This window comes from Nannospalax galili, unplaced genomic scaffold (assembly GCF_000622305.1).
Source record: "Nannospalax galili isolate Female #2095 unplaced genomic scaffold, S.galili_v1.0 scaffold56, whole genome shotgun sequence".
NCBI classification, from domain to species: domain Eukaryota; kingdom Metazoa; phylum Chordata; class Mammalia; order Rodentia; family Spalacidae; genus Nannospalax; species Nannospalax galili.
Genome location: NW_008340065.1, coordinates 2,697,146 through 2,713,692, shown reverse-complemented (window position 1 = coordinate 2,713,692; position 16,547 = coordinate 2,697,146).

Genomic DNA, 16,547 nt, shown 5'->3' with positions numbered 1-16,547 from the left:
GTGTCACAGCAAGGTCAGGAGGAATACTGCTCTCCTGACACCAGGCTGGGCTCCTTATCCTCCATCTGGGATCCAGCTTGGGTACTACCCCCTCCCTGCCCACACTGTCATAGCCAGCACTTACTAAACATGGCTCCTGACTGGAAGCTATAATAAACAGAGGGGGAGAGGGAAAAGACGGCATGAAGTGCAGAGCTATGTACTGGGGTCCCCTCTCCCCCAGAACAGTCCATTACCTCGTCCAGCCTTGTTCAAAAGAGCCTTACCTTGAGCCAGCTGCTCCTTCTGGTTCTGCCTCTGAGAACCCCATGGTCTGGAGCCCAGATGTGCCCTGGGCCTGATGGTCCGACTGCTGCTGGGTCATACTGTGCATCTCCTGATAAGCAGGGTCATGCTGTGCCAAGGGACTTGGATTCAGCTGGGGCATTCCATGTAGACTGTCTGGTTGGTTTTGCTCTTGTTGCTCATGCTGGGAAGAAATACCAGAGCTTTCTGGCATATTCTTTATCTCCCCTGTTTCATCATAAATCCTGAGTATACTGAATGAATCTTCTTTCTCTTCACTCATGTTCTTGGATCAATCAAGTACATGAACCATCTGGCTCTAGGAACCCACCAAACAGATCCTGAGTTCCCAGTTCATCCTGATCCCCTGTAGCATGAAACAGAATAGAGAGGGGCTGGGGAGATGGCTCCATCAGTAAAGTACTTGTTACACAAGCATGAGACCCTTAGTTCAGATCCTCATCACCCACACAAAAGGCTAAGCAGGCACCTGGAACCCCAGCACTGGGAAGGCAGAGATGGGGACCCCTGGAGCTTGCTGGTGAACTCCAGGTTTGGTGAGAGATCCTGTCTCTCAAACATAATGTGGAAAGTCAAGGAGATGGCTCTGCAAGTACCGTTTGCAGCGCAATCCTGACAACCTGAGTTTGAGCCCCAGAACCCACATAAACAACCAGATGTGGTGGCATGCATCCATAATCCCAGCACTCTTATAGTAAGATGGGATGTGGGCATAGACTTGGTCTGAAAGTTGTAGGCCAGCTAGTCTGGAGTAGGCAGCACAGTAATATAAAAAAAGAGAGACCCTGCCTCAAAATAACATAGAAGGAGCGAACCAAATACCAAAATGTTATCCTCTGACCTCCACACATGTGCTGTGTGTGCACATATACTCACACACACAAAAAGAGTCAAAGTTTTTGAAAAGGTAGAGACAAATCAAGGAAGGTATCAGACATCAACCTCTGGCCTCCTCCACATGTACCTGTGCATGTACACCTGCACACATACTTACACACGTACACAAATACACACATGGAGGGAGAGGAATGCTGAAAGTCAGGTATTTTGTGCAGACTGATTAGAATGGTCTGAGAACACCTCCTTTAATGTAAGGCTTCCAAAGATTGGTTGCCAACTAACTTTTGCACACAGTGGACTGCATTTCTAGTTAGATAAAATCAAACTCACATTTTAGTCTGGACATACCCACTTCAAATGCAGTTTCATCCCCAATGTACCCAAACCCTAAGGCAACAGGGAATCCACACAAAACCACAGGGTGTCTCACTCCCCACAGGGGACAGCATGAAGGAACTCAAGACCATGAGCTCACATGTAAGATGCCCTATGTGGTGGGAACAGGATGCATAGTGATGGAGAGTTGGCCTGGCAGGGGTTAATATTTGCTGCACCCTGAGCTAATGCTAAGAGTGAACAGAATAACTCCTGTAGGCTATTCAACACTGAACAGAACTAGTGGCAAATACTAAATGGAAGACAGTGCACTTAATTGTAGACTGTGCAAGGAACCAAAGCTCTAAGGAGTTAAAGTAGACCAAGTACCCTCATTCAGAAAAATTCCGTTATAATCTGCCCAACAGTCAGCCCTAAAATGCCCTGGGGGAGTCCCAGCTTCTGATGACAGAGCATAACAGAAACCTTGGAGACACAGCACACACTCTCTCTCCCGCGCCCCCTCTCTCTCTGTATTTGTGTATGTGTGCAAGTGTGTGTACACTAAATTGGGGGGGAACAGTGGAGAGAGGGGTAGATAGGGGAGGGGATCTAAATACCATCAAATTACATTGTATGAAAATCACAGAAATTCAATAAAAAATTTTTAAATACAAAAAATAAATAACAAACAGGAAAGAAGGATAGAGGGAGCTTAGTCACTGCAAGACTTAATGCTGGTTTTCCATATTTGCAGATACTTCAACCTAAGTTAAAAATTATTGCACCTGGTGCTTCTCACCCAAATGACTTTTCATCTCCCCAAAGAACAGTCCTCGTGATTCTTAACTCACTGCTGCATTCACTTAACATGTTTTCTCTGAGAGGCATCAGGCTTCCTTTAACTAGGAACACCAGGGGCTGACTCAGCCCTGGAGAGGATGGCCGTACCAAACACAAGCACTGTGCTTAGCATGACGAGGACTCACACAAGCAAGGGACCCGCTGCCAGGCCTCCTCATGGAAGCTTGGTAAGGCTTAAAGACATTGAGGCTACTGAACCAGGACTTCTGACTTCAAGTTCACCAGACTTTCGCCCTAGGAATAAGACCAAGTTTTGCAGAAAGAGTTGCCATCACAGATTGCCTGCTTCACTCTGTATGAGCTGGGAATTCCACATTGACAAATACCCTGGGGCAGGAAACTCACCTTTGAGGTAGGTTAGAGCCAAGAGATGGGAAGTGGGAGCGTATAGACCCAGTAGGACTTGCAGGACCCACTTCCAGTCCTGGATCTGCCCTCTCACACCCAGGGACTGCCCAGGGCCTGCTGGGCTTCTATTTTTAAACATTAAAAGGATACTGAAGCCCTGGCCCAGTACCTGGATCCTGAATGGCTAATCAATATCAGGGCATGGCCATGCCCCATGCTGAGCCCCTGCTGGACCAACATTTCTAGGCACACTTGGGTCTTGGGTGGAGAACAAGACTTCCCCAGTAAGTTCATGGCAGGCGGCAAGGTAGAGAAACAGTGGGGATGAGCGTTTCGATTGGGTTTCAGCAAAAAGCTTTTGCTCGCAAATTCTCACTTCCAGGTGAATCCCCCTTGCTCCTAGGGCAGGTGCTCAGCAGAAGCCAATAATAGTGGGCGAGGGGAAGGAAGGGACCACTTTCCTTGTCCTCTCTGTTCTAGCCTAAACACATATGGCTCTGTGCCTGTCATTTTTTGCCAGAGTTTTTGAAATTAATGAGCCAGGGAAGCTTTGCATTTCTTTGGATGTCTTAAATTTGAGCACACATCAAAATCCTCTGTAGGGCTTGTTTGGAGTGCCAGGCCCACCTCCAGAAATTCTGATTCAGGAGGTCAGGGTAGGTGCTGAAACTGTATTTCTAATAAGGTGCCTGGTGATAGGGATGGGGATGTTGACAGGGATGGTGTTGGCGATATTGTGATGATGATAGGAAAGATTGGTGTAATGATGGTGATGGTTGGTAGTGGTGGAGGTAATGATATTACAGTAGTAATGGTTTTAGTGATGATAATGATGAAGGTGGTGGTGGTAATGGCTGTAATACTGGTGGTGATCATGGTGGTGATGGTGATAATGATCATGATGTTATTGTAGTAGTGGTAATGGCTATAATGGTAGTGATGATCATGATGGTAGTAATCATGGTGGTGATGGTGATAATGATCATGATGTTATTGTGATAGTGGTGGTGATCATGACGGTGGTGATCACAGTGATGTGACAGTGAACATGGTGATATGAGGTGGTGATGCCACTGTTGGCCTGATATGAGAAGTTCTGCACAGACTTTCCATCTGCTGGCTCCTTTCCACAAGAGGGCAATGGGTGGCAAAGTTGGACACTTTGACTCTGGTCCCCTAATCTGCCTCCTGCTTGCCCTCTCATCAAAACCACTCTATATTCTGGTTTTTTCCTCATTCATTGGCTTTCTTCTTATGAAACAAAAATCCTGAAATGGGTGCTACTTGGAAATCTTTACTGCCCCTTCCAATCTCCACAGTTCCCTGTCTTTCCCTTTTCTCCTCCCTTCCCCCTCCTTGTCCCCAAGACTTTTATTGCCTTTCAGATAATCCCCAGACACCCCTAGACTGATATTTAAGCTACATCCCCATCTGCTCTCCCCCTGCTTATTCTCTATGTTTCCACCACACCTGACCCACCATAGTTAGCAGGACATTTCCACACTCAGCGCATCTCAGAAATGCTGTTCCGTGCTCACTCATGTATCAAATAGATGCTCCTGTGTACTCTGAGCCAGGCTTATGCCAAAGATTAGGCCAAGGCCAGAACCCCTGTCCTTGTAAGAAGGGAAGGTGGGGCTTGTGGTCAGTGCAGCCCTTGGAGGGAAGGATTTCTAGAAGGGCCATTGGGTTTGGGTCATAAAATGGTGCACTATTTGAGTTATCACAGTCAACTGTGTAGCCACCTGAGGAGAAATTTACATATATCCCATCATGACACACAATCCATCTTTTGGTGCTTTATCTTTTCATTGATTCTCATAGGAAACACAAAGCAAGATACACAGGGCTTGGGTTCTGTCCCCAATTCGGAAATATAAGGACCGATTGGGGGAGGGGTTATCAGAAACTCATGGAGTCTTCCAAGACCAGAATATAAATCTAACCCTATGACTTTTAGAAATGTGTTTGGAAGAGCCTTATCAAGCCATGAGAGTACTATATGACGTATATAGTCTGTATATGTGTGCTTTGTCAGGGTGTGTATATGTGTGTGTGTGTGTGCGCGCGTGTGTGTGTGCATGTGTGTGTGTGGTGTGACAGGTAAATGTCTCATAGCAGACTGTGGCTAGCCTTTTTAACTCTCTTAATGGTATTTTTAAGTGAACAGAAGTTCTTAGTTTTAATTGTATCCACTTTGTATGTTCTTTTAAAGTTAATTTTTTAAAAAATCTCATTTGGGAAAGGCTTACTGACCCCAGTACAATGGAGAGGCTCCTTTGTTTTCTCTTCTGTAATGCCGTTACCTTTCATATTTACATTTGTGAGATCTAGGACCTTGAAAATATCCAGAAATGGTTGTGGGGTTCAAGATAGAAGCTTGGGTCATTATGGGTAGGCAAGACAGCATGTGAGGTGATGAGGAGCCCAGACCTGCTTCGTTAACAGGTTATCATCCTGTGCCTCCATTTCCCCATCTGTAAGTGGTGCTAACAATAGATACGGCCTACTTCCCCTAAGGTTAGAAGAAATCTAATCAGACCCATGTTTCGAGGGAAGTTGAATGGATGAGAAAAGACCCAAAGATTAATAAGATCGTCAGTGATGTCAGATTCCAAGTAAATAAATGTTCATTAAGGACTCCGTGATTCTTAGGGGCCTCAGAGAGACAGAGAGGCTGGTGGGAGGGAGGAACCGTGATGTCAGTGAGTGCGCCTGGAGGCCAAGATTTCTAAGGGAGGCAGGAAGTCTAGATCATGATGTACTGATGAACTGCTAGTCTACCCTTGTGGCTACCCAGGGAGAGAAGTTTATAAGTCAGGAAACTGAGGTAGAGGGAGCTAAAGTAATCTGCTCACAATTACATAGCACAGAAATGCTGCAGGTAGGACTCGAGCCCAGGCCTGCAGCTGGACCTTGTCCCCCCGCAGCCCCCAGCTTCAGGGAGGCAGAAGAAGAGGAAAAAAGGGGCTCCAGCAAACAGGACAGAGTGGCTTCTCACAACGTAGGCCAGATGCTGGATTACTAAGAAATAAGGCAGGTGTGGAGATGTGGGAGGTGGGGAGAGGTTAGAATATCCAACTGGGGCATTTCCGCAGAAAACAACTTGGGAGAGAAGAGTCTGAGGGGTGCCCCAGGCAGAACACATCAGTATTCAAATTTAGAAGCAAGTTAAGTCACCTGAGTGCTTTAAAAATTCCTGGACAGAAGAGATGCTCTTCTGTTGCCTCAGGCAACTGGTGAGGACCATATTATCCCGAACTGTTTGAACCAGTGTCCTGTAGCATGGGGCAGAGAAAGTAAACTGGACCCACAGTCCCCAGACACAACTGTGCATTCTCACGGCTCTTCCACCCCAGTGGTCAATTAGCAAGGCTGGGCCAAAGGTGTGGCCATGACCCTTGTGAATTCCGGTCTTTTGGGAGAAACTGGTCCTTGAATTAGCTATTACAAATCAGAATGGAAAGGGACATGTAGGGAAAGAAGCACAGAGAAAAGCACAGAGCTTTGAAATGAAAGGTCATAGGGAACAAGAGAGGTATAAGACACAAAGGATAGATGGGCTTTGCAGGGCAAGTGGGATAAAGAGAACAGCAGGTGCAAAGGGTTAGAGGAGAAGTATATTTCAGCAACTTGAAATTTTTAAGGACCATAGCATAGAGGGTATGTGCTAAGTAAGGCACAGAGGGAAGGAGTATTCGTTCTTCCCTAAGGAGTCTTGGGAATACTGAGAGGTCTGAGTTGGGGGAGATACAATCGGACTTGTGTTCAGGAGAACTCAGTCTTCTCTTCAGTGGATAGACCAGGGAAGGGAGCAAGACTGAAGGCTGGGACAAGTTGAAAGATGCTGACCACTTCCAGCCGTGGTGGCACACTCCTTTAATCCCAGTACTCAGGAGGCAGAAGCAGGCAGATCTCTCACAGATCAAGGCCAGCCTGGTCTACATAGCAAGTTCCAGGCCAGCTGGGACTACAGGGAGACCCTGTCTCAAAAACAAAACAAAAAACTTGCAATGAGAAAACACTTGGTGCTCACAATCAAACAACAGAAAATAACGTGCTGGTGAGAATGTGGAGAAATTGAAATCCTCATACAAAATAATGCAGAAACTGGGGGAGAAAATGGTTTAACAGTTTCTCAAAAATGTTAAACATGGAATTTCGTAAGACCCAGTAATCTCACCCTTGGCTATATACCCAAAAGAACTGAAATGAGACTCTCAAATACAGTCTTATACCCCAGTGTTCAGAGCAGCCTTATTCACGATAGCTGAATGGTGCAAACAGCCCAAGTGTCCGTCACCAATATGGTCTATCCAGACAATGAAACAAAAGGAAGTTCTGATACAAGCTACAATGTGGATGAACCTTGAAAATAGCAGGCTAAGTGAAAGAGGCCAGGAACAGAAGTTTACACCTGGTATGATGCCATTTCCATGAAACAGGCAGGAAGGACTGACCCATAGAGACAGAAAGCTGGGTGGTGATTGCCAGAGAATGGAAGCCCAGGCCTGGGAAGAGACTGCTTGTTAATGAGGATGGGTTCCTTTTGGGGTGTTGAAAAAGTTCCAAAACTAGATAATGATGGTTGTTCGGTGCTGTAAATATACCTAATGTCACTGGATTCTATAGTGTTAGAACGGTAGCTGCCATGTTGTGTGATTCCAAGGAAAAAGAGGAGTTGTTAAAGGTCTTGTATGTCCCAATATAATTTTCCTTCTTCCTCTTCATCTACTAAACTCCAGGCAGTTTGGCCTGTGGTTTTCTGACTTTTGCTACTGTGGAAGTCAGTGAGCTGCCGATGTCTCCTACCTGGGAATAGAGTCAAATGAGAGGGGGGCACCACAGCAGTGGGAATCATCACCCAGGTGATCTTGGCAGAACCAGGAGCATTGGCCTGCAGGTCTTTGTTTGAAGCTATGTCCTCCGCTGGACAACTGTAGATCAGTTCAATTCTAATCTCCACCCCCAAAACTCTTGTGCACTTCATTTGATGTCTGTGCTTATGGTACTGTGGTCGGTTCCCCCGCCATCCCTCCCCACTCCAGAAATTTCACTTTCACCCTGGGAGATTCACCATGACACTTGCAGATGAAAATGTATAAACAATAATATATCCACAGGCACAAAACACCTCCTCTCTTCCCAATACAGTCATACAACACTCAAAATAGACCCTGTGAACAAGGTACTGGGACTCTGGCCCTGAGAGGCGCCCAATGAGCTTTCGGACTATTGGGCGCAAATACCTACAGTTCCAAGAGGGGGCGGCAAAGATTAGGCTGAGGTCACAGGGTGGAGGAGCGGGGAGCAAGGCGCCCCCCCCCCCCCCGCCGAGGCCAGAGAATAAAAAAAAAAGACAGGAAACGAGAAATGGCTTCTGAGCTAAGCAGTGTGGAGGGCAGTTCCAGATGGGGCAACACGGGGCTCGGCCCCTCCTTGCTGGACCTTTGGCGTCAAAGGGAACCTCCAAATTACCATTCCTGCCCCAGGATCCGTTTCAAAGCAGAGCATGAAGGTGGTGCCCCCCCCGCCCCCGCTCTTACCCGCACCATGTGGTGAACACTGGATTCCACACCATGGTTTGCAGTTTTGGCTCAGAATCCGCCTCTGCCCTGCTCAAGGGATTTTGAGCTAGATGTTCCCCCGGCTGTCACTGTCAGGCCCCCCACCCTTCACCCTTACCCCCACTGGTGGCCACAGCCTACCTGGTGCATAGCAGCTATCTGAGGACGCGGCAAGGCTAGCTCTCTGTAGGTTGCAGTGGGCTAGCCAGTGCACGCGCCCTCCCGTGTGTGTGGCCTGCAGCCCTTGCAGGCCTCGGCTTCTCGGCCATCTTCTCACAGTGTGCCCTGGGAGACCCGGGGCCATTTTCCCAACCCAGAGCTCGGTCTCAGATGCTCCCCTGGGCGGGCTGGATCTGGGGCGGCTGTGGTGGGTTTCTCCTCAGGATTGGGCAAGGGCACTGCCTTCGTGTGGCTGAGGTTACCAGGTGGCCTCACACGGTTGCCTCCTACAGTCTTCCCGCCTTCCTGCTAGCGTCCTCAAGGAGGCGATGGCTGGGGGGGCGGGGAGATGCCTGGCGGCTTCCCGGGCCCGGCCACGCTGCAGGGCACCACAACACCCCACACCCAGGGATGCTGCCAGGTCCCCTCCACTCCTACAGCTGCAGGGCCAGCACGGCCGTGGATGTGGCCCTCCACGTGCGGGGGTGGGGGCTGGGGCAGCGCGGGGCGGAGCCCTAGGAGACAACCCCCCCAAGCTCGTGGGGTGGTGCAGGGTGGGGTGCCCGACTCACCGGGTGTCGGACAGAACCGTCCCTTACGGCGGCCGGCTGCGCTGAGTGGCTGGGGCTGGATGGTACTGACCACACGAGCCACCAGGGGCGCCGCTCTGTTGGAGAAGGCTTCCTGGAGGCTGGGCTTGGACTGAGGGTGGGTGGGATTTCCGTGGCCAATAGGGGGTGGGAGCCACGCTTCGAGAACATGGCAGCCACTCGATGGCCCGCCCTGCAGTGGTAGATGGAGGTGGAGCAGGAGCGAGGCTTTGGTCCCAGACACTACAGAGCAGGCGGAGGATTCCGGCCCACCCAACTGGCGCAGACGAGGGGATGGAGCCCCCGGGAGACCCAGAAGGTGCTGGATGTGCTGGGACCCCACCCCCGGCTGTTGGGGGGGGTCTGAGAGCTTAAAGGAAGCAGGGCCCTGCCTGCCCCCCCCCCCGCCCCTCGCCGTGGACCGGCTGCACTCTTCTCTCGTTAAAGGCCAAGTAATTAGCGCAGCCTGGGTTGTCCAGTTCTTGGTCAAGTGAAGAGGCCTGCAGACAGACATTCTGGAATAGAATAGAATGCGCCTCGCTTTCTGGCCAAACAGTAACAGACAAGAGTGGGGAAGTGGTAGGAGGGAGGGAAGAATTCAGAGGCAGAGAGACCATGAACGAACTTTGCCCAACAGGCAGGCCCGGTGTTCACCGAGGACGACAGGTTTGTGGGGAGGGCACCTTTGCACCCTGAGACAGATATACTGAATCAGATGGAACCGGAAAGATTTTAATGAGCGTCCATTTGGGCCCAGGGCTCCAACTGAGAAATGTTAATGTGTGGGGACCACATTAACATGTCTCTGGGGCTGCGGTCCTCTTTGACCTTGTCAGGCCACCACTGGACTCGGCAGCTGGGACTAGGGCAGTAAAGCTTGGATCTCCCAGGTGGTGGAACTTGATGACCCTATGAAGTTTCTTTGCAGGTATCTAATTGCCCTCTTCACATGTGGATCCTTGGTGTCTGAGCAGATGGGCCTGCCCTGGACAGTGACAAACCTACAGAGAGAGAAAGACATCAAGGCCTGGCCTTCCAGAGCGCCCAAAACCAGCTACCTTATGGCACTGAGCAAAAATCTTGAGGTCCAGGTTCACCCAGTTTTCCACTGGTGGGCGATCAGGACCTCAGATCCTGTGACTCCTGATCTCTTAGACTTCCTGCCTTGGTGCTGCCACAGCAGGGCAACTGTGGATCTGGTAGGAAGCAGGGCAACCAGATCCCCCCTCAACCCCGACTACCTCATCCCAGACAGCTGATCATGGCCAGGGAAAGGTGGAACAAGCTCTGGCCATCTGACTTCTCGCCTGGCTAGGGTAAGAGAACACATGAACCACTGACTTGTTGTGTGACCAGATTGTGTCCCACTTATCCCTGGGCCTCAGTTTCTTCAAAAGTAAGCTAAGGACTTGGTCACCATGACCTAGGGGCCCCCTTGTTCTCATAGAATGTGATCTGTAACTGCTCAGGCCAGCCTGGCAAGTGGCCAAGGGGAGAAAGGGATCTGTTCCTTTCTCCCCAAGGTGTGCTGTGGGGCCCCAGGCCCTGCCTTTATCCATGCTCAGGTCCTAGGAGCCCCAGGAGAGTCAACTTACACAACAGCATCCCTGGGACACTTGGTTGGGGTCCTATCCTATGTCACGAGCTTTCTAACAGGAATGGTTCATTTGAAATACTGAGGGTAGCACTCCAGGCCAACATGGGTATCTCGAGCTATAAGAGCAGGAACAGGCATATCTTGGAGCTGTTGTATGTATGATATGTGCATCTGGGAATCTGCATATGTGGGGATCTGTAGAGGATAGTTTTGTGTTGGCAGAGTCTGTGTGTACATCTTTATGTCTGTGAGGAGGACACTGCATGCATGTGTGTGTGTGTGTGTGTATTATTCATCTGTGTGCATGCATGATTGTGCAGCACATAATCCAGCTCATAACCACACTTGGGATGTAGGCCCTACCTGTTAGATAAATTGGGCAGGGAATAGCCACAGAAAGCACAGGAGGACTCTAGCAAAGCAAAGTTTACTGGAGAGGTCGCAGGGGGCTGGCGTTCAGCTCAGGAGTAAAAGCAACCAGCAGTCTGATAACTGCTGGGGAAGTTCTTATAGGGGGTTGGGGAATGTGGAAGATGGTAAAATAATCTTTACAGGGTCAGGGGAAACAGGGGTCTGCACATTGTGAAACTTATCTGGGGGGAAGTAACTTGAGCTAAGACAGCCCTTTTGGTCATGGGGTCTGAGGTCATGGGTATGAGGGGCCTGTTTTTCTATCTGCAGATGGTCAGCCTAACTGTCGACTCAGCTCCTGCCTTCCATGGGGCCCTGAAAAACTTATCCTGTGGGGGCTTGCAAAATTACAAGGCCTTGCTACGCTGGGGGAATGATCACCATAGGCCTGGACTCTATCATTACCATCATGCCATTTTACATATGGTAACATGGAGGCTGAGAGATGTGGAGACACTTCTCCAACCTCGGTTTCCTCATGTGTACAAAGGAACAAGATATCCAAAAACATGAATATAGGCAAAATAATACTTTTGTGGCTTTTTAATATTTTTATTTAATTGTCCTGACTCTCCTTGAGAATTAATTTGATTTGACTAACTCTTTAGAGCCAGTTGGGGCTCAACATTTTCACAGCCCTGTGAACTTGGAGCTAATGTGGGGGTGGAACCATATAGTCCACCTGGTTGAGAAAATACTCTACATGATGACAGTTCCATGGCCATATGACAGCAACCAATCTGCTTTCTAGAACAGCAACCTGTTCTAGAAGGTCTTTGGCCTTCCTTTTCTAACTAGGTATGTGAATCTGTTGCTCTTGAAACCTTGACTTTCTACTGACTCCTCTCTCTCTCTCTCTCTCTCTCTCTCTCTCTCTCTCTCTCTCTCTCTGTGTGTGTGTGTATGTACTCAAGAATAAGGCAGATAGGACTGGAGAGATGTCTCAGCAGTTAAGAACAATGGCTGTTCTTGCAGAGGACCTGGGTTCAATTCCCAGCACCCACATGGCAGCTACAACCATCTGTAACTCCAGTTCCAGAAGATCTGACACGTCCTTCTGTCCTCCATAGCCACTGCATGGCACAGGTACACTTACATACATGCAGGCAAACCACTCTTATGCATAAAATAAATTAAGTCCAGAAATTTTTTTAAAAAAACAATAAAGTGGATGCTAACAGTTCTGAGGAATTTTCTTACAAATATAGAACCAGACACAGCCTCACTATCAGGCCAGGCTCAATCACAGGATAAGATGTAGAAAAGTTCTATGTGCTGGGAGACTTCATTAATTACCTTTTTTGGATTGACTCCCCTGGATTAGTGTTGTGTTGTGCTGGGGACCCTTTTTGGCAAACCCTCACAACTTTCACCTGCATGGGCATGCTGCATAAAAGGCCCCAGGAGGCAGATGACCAGGAGCAACATCTACATGCAAATCATGGTGCCAGGAGTCTGGGGGAGGCCCTCAGCGCTGAGGACAGGTGATCCAGTTAGGCCCACATCCTCCCATAGCACCTACCCATCCAACCCACAACAGAGAGTCTGTGTTATTCTGTAAGGAGCCCAGGTATGGACAGTCTGTGGCATACCAAGGAATGGAAACACTCAACTCAGGGTAGAGGGAGATATGTGTCCAGAGCCCTGGGGTGGGCAGAGGGAGGGTTACAATGATGATGAACTTCAGGTCTTTCAGAGTGACATTCCTTGGGTCCTCTAGAAGCAAAAGTAAAACAGCTGTCTGCTTTAAACTGGATTAACTGAAAGCTATGTCTCTGAGGGTGAGCAGTTTCCACCTAGTTTGGGCCCTGGGGTCAGGATAGGTGGTAGACAGGCAAGTAGGGCAGAGGCAGAAGAGAGGGTCTTAACCAGGCAGTAGAGCCAAGCCTTAGTGCTGGGGACTCCAGAGTTGTGCGCAAACTGCTAGGCATGGGCACACAGACATGTCCAAAGGACAGTTCCACAATTTAATCTGTGTCTGAAACCAAAATGGCTAAGAACCATACTGAGTGTCCTCCCTTGAGCTGGACCCTGAACTATATAAGGCCAATGAGACTTCGTCTCTATCCTATTCAAACACTTTGTTCCATATATCTAGAAGTCCAAGAATCCAGAGACACCATGCTCACCGTCACAGGACAGAGAGATGGTTGGTGGGGGAAAAAAGACACCTCACTTTTAACAGAGCCACACCCAGCCATCTGGAATAAACACCTGGTCAGTGTCCAGACTTAGTAGGCCCTGAGCTGTTTCCATGAGCACCAGAGTAACTATTGTCAACCTCCCAGTACCCACCACAGCATCTCTGCATAAAGGTCACTCTACCAGCCACCAGGGAAAGTGGTCCATCATGCACTTAGCACCCTGTGAGGGCCACAAGAAAATGAGATACCTGGTAGTGTCAGCCCTTGGTCCTCTCAGAGCTCTGCAAACAGCTCTGACCACTAGTGACTAAGGGGGAAAACAGCAAGGAGGGCTGAGAAGCAGCGAGAGGGGTGAGGTCTGTGGAGACCGGAAGAATAGAGAGAGGGAGAGGACAAGACGCTCAAGAAAGGAGATGGTAGGGGCAGGTGAGGCACACCAGGAATTACTACCACCCCATGGGAATTCAGAAGACAGAGTTCAGGTCATCTAGGTTCTTCAGAGTGGGTTTTGTTTGCCTCCTAGAGGCACCTACTGACAGGCAGTAGCCAGCTGCAATCTGCTCTTCCAAGTGAGCCATCAGACACCTGCTCAGTGTCTCCCAGGTACCATTGGTGCCCTAGAATATGGGTTTAATATTTCACTCCAAGCTCCTGAGGGAAGTGAGGATGATGACCTGCTCAAACCTATATGACAGGGTGCTCTGACACTCAGAGGGCAGATGGACAAACTCTTGTCTCTTCCACCTACAGGGCCTGGCTGAAACTTCAGGAGGCCAGCACCGCATCAGTGCCTGTCTGAGGGCCCCTGAGCCATACTGTGGCCCACTTTCTCATGGGGGTTCCCTGGGTATCACCCTTTATCTTTGTGTACCCTTGGCAACCCATGCCTGGGCCCTGCTGCTCTGTAAGACAAACTGTGGTCTACAGTACCTGACCTGGTCTTTCCTCAATGTGAGGTGTTGACAAACCTCAGGGATATCCCCTGTAGAATCAAATTTGGGCTGTCTAGAATGACTTAACTGGCTTGTGGATGTAGAAGTGGGGTTCTCTTTTGGATCTGCCTCATACTTACAGCTCTGTGTGTCTCTAGGGGTCATGTCACCCAAGCCCAAACCCTGCTTCTACTCCATGTTCACCCAGATTCTGAGTAGGGGAGCAGGTTAAAAAAGGCGGGGGAAAGGGGGGTTATGAGTGATCCAGAGAGGGTAGAAAGATCCTGAGAAACAGAGGCCTGGGGAGGAGAGGTCAGGCTGCCTCTATTAGAGTTGTTCTCTGTGCCCACAGCCTGTGGTCATGTCTGCAAGCCTGCATTGGACAAGTGCTCCATCTGCCTGGGTGTCTGTGGGGGCCAGTGCATATCTATGGTTGTTTATGCAGGTGTGTGAGAACCAAGTGTCTGTTGTGCAGATATGTGACTGTAGGTCAGACAGAAAGCACACAGTGGCATGCCCTCCCTGTTGGTCATGATGTGTATCTGTCCCCAGACCCACCCAGCACATGGGTTGTTCAAGTGTCTGTTCTGTAGGTTTGAAGAAGCCCTGCTCTGTGTGTGTTCAGATGTGCTGGAAGCTTTCTCCATGGTTTGTCTATGTTGCAGCTTCCAAGCTGTCAGAACCTCTGCTCCCCTTCAGTGGGGCAGCTGAGAGGTAGGTTCTTACCTCAGGGCAGAGCCCAGGCTGTTTTGCGGAGGGATGTGGGTGCCTTTGGCAGATCTAGATTAGGCAGAGAAGCCTTGTACCTAGAGGAAAATCACAATCATGGTGTGCGTCAATAAAAATCCTAAGATGCCCAGAACTACAGAGGACCATTCTCACTATTCAGGGGGGAGTCAGTCCAGAAAGGCACGTGGGACATTCCCCAGGACCACTATGTTTCCCCAGCCCCTTACAGTAACAGGGATTCTTGTGACAAGCCTCACTCCACAGTGGTACCTGATGACCACCAGGTGGGGGTTACAGATGGATTCACAATTCTGCCCTCCACAGGACAGCTGTAGCCCTAGATGTGCCAACTCTCAGCTGTTCCATCCAGCTTGTGTCCAGCCTGCAGAACCTGGCTTGGTCTTTCTCCAGTGTTAGGTCTTGTCCTAACAAGGGCTGTCCACTCTATTTAAGTAAGCCACCAATGACACATCTCTCCAGGCAATGGGTCATGCCATGCAAACTAACAATAGGTATAGTGTAAATTGCTCTAGAAAGATCCTCACCCCAAGGAAGCCTCTGTTAGGAATGCTGTCTACCCTCACTTGGTCCTATACAAAGATGTTTCCATGGTGTCATGTCATACTTATCAGTATGTATTTTTTCCACCAGTGCTAACAAAGACTTGATCTGAGAGACATCTGTCACCTGACATTAGATGCTACAATCATCACTGTCCTCATCCTGTAGAAACGGCCCCCAAATTCCCAAAGCCTGCTGGGTTATATTCTATGTCAGCTCAGTAGGTCAGATTTGCATTTCTCTCAATTAAAATTCTTTATGGACTGTTTTCCCTCCCTTTTATATTTTGTAAGAGTACTTTGAGTGTCACATTAGTTTTCTTACACCTTTGAATCCAAATTAAGGAGCACATGTCCCACTAGTATCTTTTTCAAACCCTCTTATTTAAGCCCAGCTATTTCCCCAGACTGACTGCATTCTGATGGCCTCAGAGAATGGCCCTGATTTTTAAAATTTTGTTTGGTCTTCTTTCATATAGTAAAAAGCAAGTTTTGGCAAATATTTATTAGATTTGGATAGTTGAAATGTACAATTTAAGATGATCAAAATATTCAATTTCATGATATGTATTTTAAACAACTTGGGGATTGTTTTGGTTTTTTACATTGGGGTGTGTGTGTGTACAAGAATGTGTATGCACAAAAGCCAGAGGACAACTTGTAAAAGCAGTTCTGTCCTGTGTAGATTCCAGAACTGAACTCAAGTCTCAGACCTGGCAGCAAGTGCCTTTACCTGCTGAGCCATCTCACCTGCCTTTGCACAAGTTCTAAATGAAGACATTTTAGAAAGCTGTGGCTACATGGGAGAGGAACATTGATACTCTGCCTCTCCAAATGTTTGTATTCATGGATTTTGATAACTTTCATTTTGCCAGCTAGAACTAAACAAAAACCACAGTAAGAAACATATTTGGTCTCCAGTGTCTAATACAAGAGCTTCTAAAACTCTCAGTTTTCTGAGTGCTATGGAGAACATCTTTTGTTACTATGTAAGCCCCTTTCAGTCACATCTGAGTTCATTATAACAAGTTGACTAGCTGGACCCCTAGCTAGCTTCAGGGCTGGACCTAGTTGTCAAAGGAGCCTATTATGTGCTAAGAAGACTGAACTTTCAGCAAGCCTTGCTGACTTCTGGGTAGGAGAATGATTTGCTAATGGCCAATGACTTCATCAACCCTGAGTACA